Raw genomic sequence first — 9,908 nt, 5'->3', positions numbered from 1 at the left:
CCTTCCCCAAAGGTGTATTTCACTGGGAATGACATCAGCAGGCTTGTCAAAGAGGGGCAATGGAGGTTGCATTGACTGTGAATGGCCTCAAAAGCATTACTCCCTACACAGATATCCACACTTGCCATGTTTAGGAATAGAACTCCTACCTAACTAGTTTATCACACTACAGCATTACGCAGTTATAGGACATACCACAGAGATTACTGGGACACTTTTTCCCCAAAGGTGTATTTCAAAGTTAATGACATCAGCAGGCTTGCCAAAGTAGGGCATTTGAATTGTAGTGGGTGTGACTAGCCTAAAAAGCATGGCTCCCTACACAGACACATACATAGTTGTCATGTCTGGGATTAGAACTTCTATGTAACTAGTTTATCACACTAAAGCATTACACAGTTATAGGACACGCCACATAGATGGCTGGGTTACTATTTCCTCAAAGGTGTATTTCAAAGTGAATGACATCAGCAGGCTTGCCAAATTGGGGCATTTAAATTGTAGTGGGTGTGACTAGCCTAAAATGGCATTGCTCCCTACACAGACAAACACAAAGTTGCCATGTCTGGGATTTGAACTCCTACCTAACTAGTATATCACACTACAGAACTATGCTGTTGTAGGACACACCATGGAGATTACTGGGTTACTCCTTCCCCAAAGGTGTATGTCACTGGAAATGACATCAACAGGCTTGCCAAAGAAGGGCAATGGAGGTTGCATTGACTGTGAATGGCCTCAAAAGTATTGCTCCCTACACAGACAAACATCCACACTTGCCATGTCTGGGAATAGAACCACTACCAAACTACTGTATCACACTACATCATTATGCTGTTACAGGACGCACTACAGAGATTACTAGACTACTCCTACCCCAAAGGTGTATTTCACTGGGAACGACATCAGCAGGCTTGCCAAAGAAGGGCAATGGAGGTTGTATTGACTGTGAATGGCCTCAAAAGAATCACGCCCTACACAGCCAAACACCCACATTTGCCAGGACTGGGAATAGAACCACTAACAAACTACTATATTACATTACAGGATGACGCTGTTATAGGATGCACCACAGAGATTACTGGATTACTCCTTCCACAAAGGTGTATTTCACTGGGAATGACATCAGCAGGCTTGTCAAAGAGGGCCAATGGAGGTTGCATTGACTGTGAATGGCCTCAGAAGCATTACTCCTTGCACAAATATCCATACTTGCCATGTTTGGGAATAGAACTCCTACCTAACTAGTTTATCACACTACAGCATTACACAGTTATAGGACTCACCACTGAGATTATTGGGATGCTTTTTCCCCAAAGGTGTATTTCAAAGTAAATGACATCAGAAGGCTTGCCAAAGTAGGGCATTTGAATTGTAGTGGGCGTGACTAGCCTAAAAAGCATTGCTCCCTACACAAACAAGCATACACACTTGCCGTTCTGGGATTAGAACTCCTATGTAATTAGTTTATCACATTACAGTATTACGCAGTTATAGGATGCACCACAGAGATGGCTGGGCTACTCTTTCCTCAAATGTGTATTTCAAAGTGAATGACATCAGCAGGCTTGCCAAAGTAAGGCATTTGAATTGTAGTGGGTGTGACTAGCCTAACATGGCATTGTTCCCTACACAGACAAACACACACACACACACACACACACACACACACACACACACACACACACACACACACACACACACACACACAGTTGCCATGTCTGAGATTAGAACTTCTGCCTCACTAGTATATCACACTACAGCATTACGCAGTTATATGATTCACCACAGGGATTACTAAGCTGTCCCTTCCCCAAAGGTGTATTTCACAGTGACTGACATCAGCAGGCTTGCCATTTTAGGGCTAAGGGGAGGGCAGTGTGTGTGCATGGGCCATAACCCATTCATCTAGAGGTAGACACACCACACTCAGGCACACACAGGTTTATATTCTGCAGGTACATGTATACAACTGCTAGGTGACTACTACCTTGTACAGTCATGTTGCACAGTTAGCACTAGCACCACAGAGTCTATAATGCTGAAGGATACTAGAGGCTAATTTCTACTGCGAGTGACATTTACACATCATGTGGTTGTAGCCATTTGGCTGTGTGCTGGGTGGGACAGGCCTCATGATGGAAGGCTCTTTTTCACTGTCATTCTCTACCACACATCTATGTATGTGTACTTTTGGCATATTATAGGATGTTGTCCTTGGATATATGTGTGTATTCCTATACAATGTGTGTGCAAAGCATGACTGGTGCATACTGAGGAGTGTATGCACTAACATCTGCAACTGTCAGACATGTATGATCCACTGTTTTTGCCAGACATGGGCTTCATTTTTTTAAGTGTGTGAGCATGCCCAGTATGACCTTCTGTACTGAATGTGTGGATCCATTCATAGGTTCATAGGTTCATAGGTAGGTACTAGGCTATCTGCCCAAAGGCATTTATCAGCCTAGCCGGAATGTGTTGGCTTTTGCCACCCCTTTAGATTAGTTCCCTGTGCCTCTGTCCAGCACAGCCATTGAAGTGATCCCTGGGGTAAACTTTCTGTTTCCCATCCACTCATCAAGGTTTCTCTTGAAGAGGGTTAGTGAGGAGCTCTGCCTAATGTAGATTGGAATCTTGTTCCAGAGCATGGGAAGTTTCTGGGACAGGAATCTATCCCTCCAGCATGTCCTATTTATTGTTGTGGTGAGGTTTATATCCTGGAGCATGTGGCTTGACGGGATATGGTTTTCTTTAGGTGGGGCATGTCCATCAATTCTGGGTTGGACATGGCCTTGTATGTCAGGCAGAGATCACCTTTGAGTATGCAACTGAGTACAGCTGGAGTTTCTTCAGTCGAGCTGCATAGGGCATCTGCTTGAGGCCAGTGATCCTCTTGGTGAAGGACTTCTGTGGTCTTTCCAGTTGTTGCAGGTGTCTTGTAAGGTACATGCCAAATGGGGCATTGCACTCTATGATGGGTTTGATGAGTGATGCGTAGAGGGGCCCAATGACCTCTTTCGATCTGGATGCAAACCCTTTTGTGATTAGGTGGGCCACATAGAAGGATTTTCTAACCCTTTTGGCAATGTGATTATCAAAGGAGAGTTTGCTATCTACTTGGGTCCCCAGATCCATTATTACGTCTTCCGTATTTAGGGGGCTGCCACCTATGTGGTAGTTTGTGGTTACTTTGCTTTTTCCAAAGGGGATGACTATGCACTTTTTGGCAGGTATCTGTCTCAGTGAGACCCTTTTGAAGGATGTCTGTGTCAGCCGGAGAGTCAATTATAGCCCCTAATTTGCAGTCATCTGCTAACTTGGTCAGCCATAGTCCTCCTGTGCTTGCCTGTACCTCTGAGAAGTATATGCTGAACAGGAGGGGTCCTAGGACTGAGCCCTGGGGAATGCCACTTATAACCGGTTTAGAGTCAGACCTAGCTCCTGCAACTCTTACCATGTGGGTTCTGTCCATGAGCCAGTTGGCAACCCATCTCGTGATGTAGGGGTTTATGTTCAGGCTGGTGAGCTTGTCTATAATACCTGAGTGGGGAATGGTGTTGAAGGCCTTTGCAAGGTCTAGGTAGGCTGTGTGGACCACCTTTCCCTTGTCTATAGCCTTGGTAACTGTCTCAAAGAAGTCCACCAGGTTTAGGAGGCATGATCTGCCCTTAACAAAGCCAAACTGGGTAGGGTCCATTGTTCGGAGGTTCCCAATGTCTCTGTTAATGAGCTCCATGATGATGCACTCCATAGTTTTGCAGACCAAGCTAGTCAGGCTTATAGGGTGTTAGTTCCCGGGGTCTGTTGTGGCTCCACCTTTGTGGAGTGGAATAACCATTCCTGTGCGCCACTCTGTGGGCATGTAGCCTGTGGAGAGGCTGAGTTTAAACAGTATGTTTAGGTAAGGGGTTAGTTCATCTTGGAGCTCATGTAGGACACAGCCTAGGACACCGTCCGGTTCCATTGATGCTGTGTTTTTGGCTTTGGAGAGGGCTATTTTAACCTGAATGTCTGTGATTTCAGGGGCACTACATTCATCTGGTATAGTTATGGGCCCTTTTGGGGGTGAAGGGGGGGTGAGGTTTGCACTGAACCTGTCTGCCAGGATGTTGGCTATATCAGTCGGTTCAGTGTATTTTGTGCCATTCTGCCCTAACTCCGAGTAGATCTGAGAATTGCCACTTAGATTCTTGACATAGCTAAAGAATGCCTTGTAGTTATCTTTGGAGTCCATGGCAATTTTTATTTCGAAGCTAGCCTTGGATGATTTTATGAGGGAATGTAGTTTCTTGCTGATATTGATCAGGGATGTCTTCCCTTCTTGGGATTTTACTCTTCTGTACTAGTTTCCTCCTTCTATTGTATAGCTTGTTTATGACAGGGGTCCACCAGACCAGTTTCCTTTTCTTGGAGGAGTGAGTCTTGGTTTTGTTTGGGATAGCACGATCCATGCATTCCAGGTATATTGTAATCCAGTGCAGACTTTTGTGTTCTACACCTATGGCTAGCAGGATATCTCTAGATCAGTTGGCAATATGAGGTCAAACTGGGCAAGGGATAGTGGGTACTGTAGGTAATTGTGTCTGTGCTACTTTACTACATGGTCCTGGTGCTAGCAGAGATAATCAGTCATTTGTAGTGTTATACACTGTGATGTTTTATGCCCTCAAGTACTGTCAGGTAGAAATGTTTGCTCGCAGTGATGTCCTGGGGAACACAGGGTGAAAGCAGCTGTGTCCAGTATTGTAGTCAAACGCCTACATATTCCTGAAAACTAATGCCATTCTGGATGGGGAGCTGCAGACACTTGCTGCTGGGTCTGTGTAACTGGTTTAGCACCTTGGTACAGTGGTGACAGAGGATCCCATACTTGTACATCCATTGACGTGACAGTATGGCTTTATTTTGCTGTGACAATACCTCACAGCTGTACAGATTCACACAGGTTACCCAGAGGCAGGGGTTATAAGTCAGGACATTTCCCCTATTGTGGTGTATGGGCAGGTTTGCAGCCAGGGATAGTATGTACACACTACTGTGTTTTGGACTCTGCACATTCATTGCTGCCCATGGCCCCCCCCATATTATTCTATTTCCTTCCATACATTATGCAAACATTCTCTGATACTTTCCCTATAGTTATCACCTCATCACAGCAGTGTATTGGTGTTGGTCCACAGTTCATGCAGTGGGACATGGTGGACATGTTACTGTGGTTTGTCCACATGGCCTTGCATATGGGTTCTGTGGACTGTGTTATGTTGTTATTTGGGAGTCCATGACATAACATACATTGGCAGTACGGGTGAGACACAGGCCTTTGGCAGAGGACTGTAGGCCATTTGATAGTGATGCAGACCAGCTGTAACAGGCCATTGCATTCTGTCAGTCCTACAGTACCAGAGTGCCATACAGTATATTCCCCTGGGGTGACAGGGTAGATGTGCTAGGTGTTCATGCCAATACTTTCTGTCAGTATTGATCAGGTGGTGTGGATGCTGGCAGGGTACTGCTTACAGCTAGGGACACACCTGCATGGGACACCTACACTGCATGCTGCATTCTTTCACTACTGCCATATACAGGTGGGGGTCATATTGTACCCATTCCCAACAGCAGGAATAAGACCAGAGAGGTAACTGTGGTGGTAGTTTTGTGAGCTGGGTGCATGTGTGCTATGGACACTACTTGCATCTGACTCACAGATATGCATGGGGCATTCCACTTATGCTGGCTTGTGCATGGACATCAGCTGTTTCTCAATACATCATTCCTATGACCTTTGTGATCTGTGAGTGTTTGGTTAGATGACATTGGTATTCCCAACTACAAGCCCAGATAATGTGATGCAAACCTGTATGTACAATTCAAAGAGTGTGCCCATTTCAGGGTTACACATTATACACTGTCTGTCTGGGTACATTTCCCTGTGTACTGCTTGTATATCTGGCCCAACAGTCATGCCATGTCCATCTTTCAGATGGTGACACAAATTACTTCTATACATTTACAATGGCTTACTGCTAGAATGTGTTATACTGGGGAGCATTGTGTTTGGCACTGCAGTTGTGAGGACTTGGCCCTGTCATTGGCAGTATTGGGCAATGGCCACCAAGTCAAACCTCACCATGCATACATACTGACCACTCTCACACAATATGAAACACACACCAACCTAACACACGCATACCTGCATATTGTACAAATGCTACAATCTAACCTGCTGCCTTGGCCACCTCAGGTAATCTGTGCTCCACTGGTGTTATATCTACACATACATGTTACTACATTTCTACATCGGATTGGGGGAAGCATACCTGACTGTTTCTACATTTCTACATAGGATTGGGGGGGCACACCTGACTGTTTCTACATTTTTACATAGGATGGGGGGCACACCTGACTGTTTCTACATTTCTACATAGGATTGGAGGGCACACCAGACTGTTACTACATTCCTACATAGGATTGAGGGGGCACACATGATGCTTGTACACATTTGCTATGACTGCACTGATATGTCAGGTATTCCATTTCATTCTGTATTCTAACCTATCATGCTGACTAGAGGCATATCAGTGTACTACAGGTCTTAGGTTTGATTGACTTACATATCAGTTTTTGACTTCTTTCCCTTCAGAACTAACATCCCACTGCCTGACCTGATGTAGTCTGCCTGTGTAGGCCTGGGGGGGAGGTTATCCATAGCCATGATTCAGAGGCCTTAGCACAGCCTTTGTTTGTGTTTGTCTACACCTATCCTGCTGGCTGAGACTGTTGTTCGGTATGTGAACCTCCTTGACTGTCATGTGTGTGTCATATGGACACAAATGTGGCCCAGCACATTTGCTGAAGTGGGTTTTGTCGCCATGTGTAGTACTGGCTACTATGGTGACACCAGTATTTGTTGCAGATCTCATGCCGCCACTATAGGTGTCTACTATCTGCTGGCATCCCATATGGCCAACCGATTCCCTTGCATGCTCACATACATACCATAGATACAAGTAACAACACATGCTACTCCATTCGGCAATTGGTAGGAAGAGTGACTTACCTTGTGGGTGTGCCAGTATTGAGGATGGTGTTGGAGGGCTGCCTATGTCGGATGCACATAGTGCACTCCCTATACATGGTTGAACACAGGTAGTGTCATGTTTGGCATCCCTTTTACTGTATGTGTGAGTCAGAGAGAGGTGTCATTCCCTGGATCCCTACTGTGTCAGTGTATGTGCTATGCGTTGCCTCTTTGCCAAGGCCAGGGCATACTGGGCCCACCTCCTTCTGCCTACTGGGGCAGGCTCAGGTTGTTCCTCCTCCGAGTCACTCTGTGCCTGTGCAGGCCTTGGCAATGGTGGGGGGCTGTGTGGCCCTGTCCCGTGCTGTTCCTGCTGCAGCTTTTTCCACAGGATCATATTGTGTAGCATGGCACATATGATGACAATTTGAGTACAGGTAGCTGGCGAGTACTGCAAGGCTCCATTGGATGTGTCCAGGCACCAGAACCATGACTTGAGCATCCCAAAGACACACTCTGTTATAATTCTGGTCTGTGCATGTGTCTCATTATGGAGTTCTTGTTCGGGTGTGTGTGCATTTCTGATGGGTGTCATCAGCCACGGCTCCAGTGCGTAACCAGCATTCCCCGCTAGGTGACTGTAAGGAATGTCCCCATTGGCAAATCTCTGGTACAGCTGTATCAGATGCCAGATGTGGGAATCGTGATAGCTTCCAGGGCAGCAGGCACACACATTCATTATAATGCCCTGGGCATTGCAAACAACCTGGCAGGTGATGGAGGAGAAGCCCTTGCAGCTACCCCACTCACCGGGTGTTGCTTTGATGCATATGTGCGTGCAGTCTATACACCCACTACCTCAGGGTGTTCTGCTATTTAGTGGAAGAGATGCATATTGCTGGCCAATGCCTCATGGGTGTTGGGGAAATATATATGCTCACCGGCATGTGCTGACATGGCATCCAGGAACTAGTGGAGTACCCTGGATGCTGATGCCTGTGAGATACCCATGATATCCCCAGTTGACCTTTGGAAGGTACCTGTGGCTAGCATTCCTACGCCTACGCATACCTTGATATCCACTGGGATGGGTTCCCCTCTGTTAGTTCTGTGTGTCAGGCGTGGCCAGCACAGCTCAACAATTTGCTGTAGGAGGTCCCTGTCCACCCTATAATGCTCCACTATCTCCAGCTCATGTAGCCCCTGGTAGGTTATCCTGGGTCTGCACACTCTTCGTCTCCTCACTGTGGGTTGGTCAACAACATTCTCATCTTCACCACCCTCAGCCCCTTCCACATGTTGATATATGATAGCTACTGCAGCCCCTATCATTTTGTTGTTTTTGTTTGTTAAAATTTCCCCACTTGTATACACTGGTGGTGTAGAATATGTTGGAAAAAACAGAGGGAAAGGTGTTTGCATAGTTTATAGTAGTGTTCTGGGCTGGGCTGGTCTGTTGCCTGTGTAATTGGCTAATTCTGATAATTTCACCTGCCAGCTATGCTAGTTCTCCTTGATTCTGTTTTAGCCCAGAGATGCGCCGTGCAAACACAGTGCTGAAATGTGCACAGAACTGCTATTTCCTGGTTTACTTTCATTTTTTTCCTTTAAAACCCGGTGCACAGTGCACACACCCGCTTAGGCAATGTAGAGTGCTACTTAGCTCTACTAAGCTAAGGGCAAACCAGAGCCACAGGGCTCCAATCCGCTTACAGTATTCCTGACACCCCCCCTATGATGTCAGCTAACTCCTAGCCTTGCACCAAGCTATTCCTGCACTTACACTGTTGGGTGCTGACAAGAATCGAGGGGAAATCTGGGATTCATGGGATATCAGTATCATTCCCCTCATTTGCATAGGATTGCCTGCTAATGCATAGTTACAGGTCCCACACTGAGCCTTCCCCCTTAGCAACCACTATTCACTGGCCATGTTGTCTTCTGCCTGCCATTGAGTATAATGGCAAAATAGTGATTTTGGTTAGAATGCGTATTTCAGGTTATTTTTTTATTTTTCATCCGATCCCCATTTGCACGCTGCTGCCCTATGCTTAAACAGCCAAAATCAGCTAAAAAAAAATAAAAGTTTTTTTTTTAAACTGTTTTCCATCCCAGTGGCCATATATTTGCTTTACACATTATATACACTCTTTATTGGGAGCTGTCATGGCTTGATTTTGTAGTTTGCAGAAATGTACTCCGTTAATAACCTAGTGCATTTCTGCAGATTACACTAGTCCTGCATGGCCGGCTGCCAGCTTCCTGGATTGCAAATTCCCCTCATTTGCATGGTTTTCACCTGCAAACGGGGTAATTTGCATACAGGAGCTGTGTCCAAGCAGGAATAGTGCAGGAATGCTCGTGCACGTCCCTGCAGCTTATTCCTGGATCGCACAGCGGACATATTGCCTCCTGGAGCTCCTGCACTGTTCCTGCACACTGTGTAGGGCTTGCTAAATCCAGGGAGTATGTCTTAGACCAGGAACTGACACAAACAGTAGGGATTTTTACTATTTTTATGGTCCCAGATGCCTGATAACCATTAGCTTTTTGTGATCCATGGGAGAGTTATTTCTAGCCCATTCATTCCAATAAGGTAAGGGCTGATTTCAACACCATCATTCAATTATGCTACTGGTCTATCCAAGGGGAGATGTGCAACAGACTCCCAATGTAACTGTCCATATCTCCCCATGAGGCTCAACCAAATCTCTGCCACCCCCCTACAGAAAGTGTGAGCATGTGATTCCAGTATCAACTAGTGGTTCAGCACTGGGGATGTGCTTCGGCAAGCCCTAGTCCTTCCTCCTGGGATGGGTGAGCTGACACAAGATTACCATCCATAATCCCACTGCCCAGCTCCTGAAGCACCAGAGCTGTTAAATGG

The sequence above is a fragment of the Protopterus annectens genome, chromosome 2.part0, assembly GCF_019279795.1.
Source record: "Protopterus annectens isolate FY-2018-M chromosome 2.part0, PAN1.0, whole genome shotgun sequence".
NCBI classification, from domain to species: domain Eukaryota; kingdom Metazoa; phylum Chordata; order Ceratodontiformes; family Protopteridae; genus Protopterus; species Protopterus annectens.
This window is presented reverse-complemented; position numbering follows the sequence as displayed.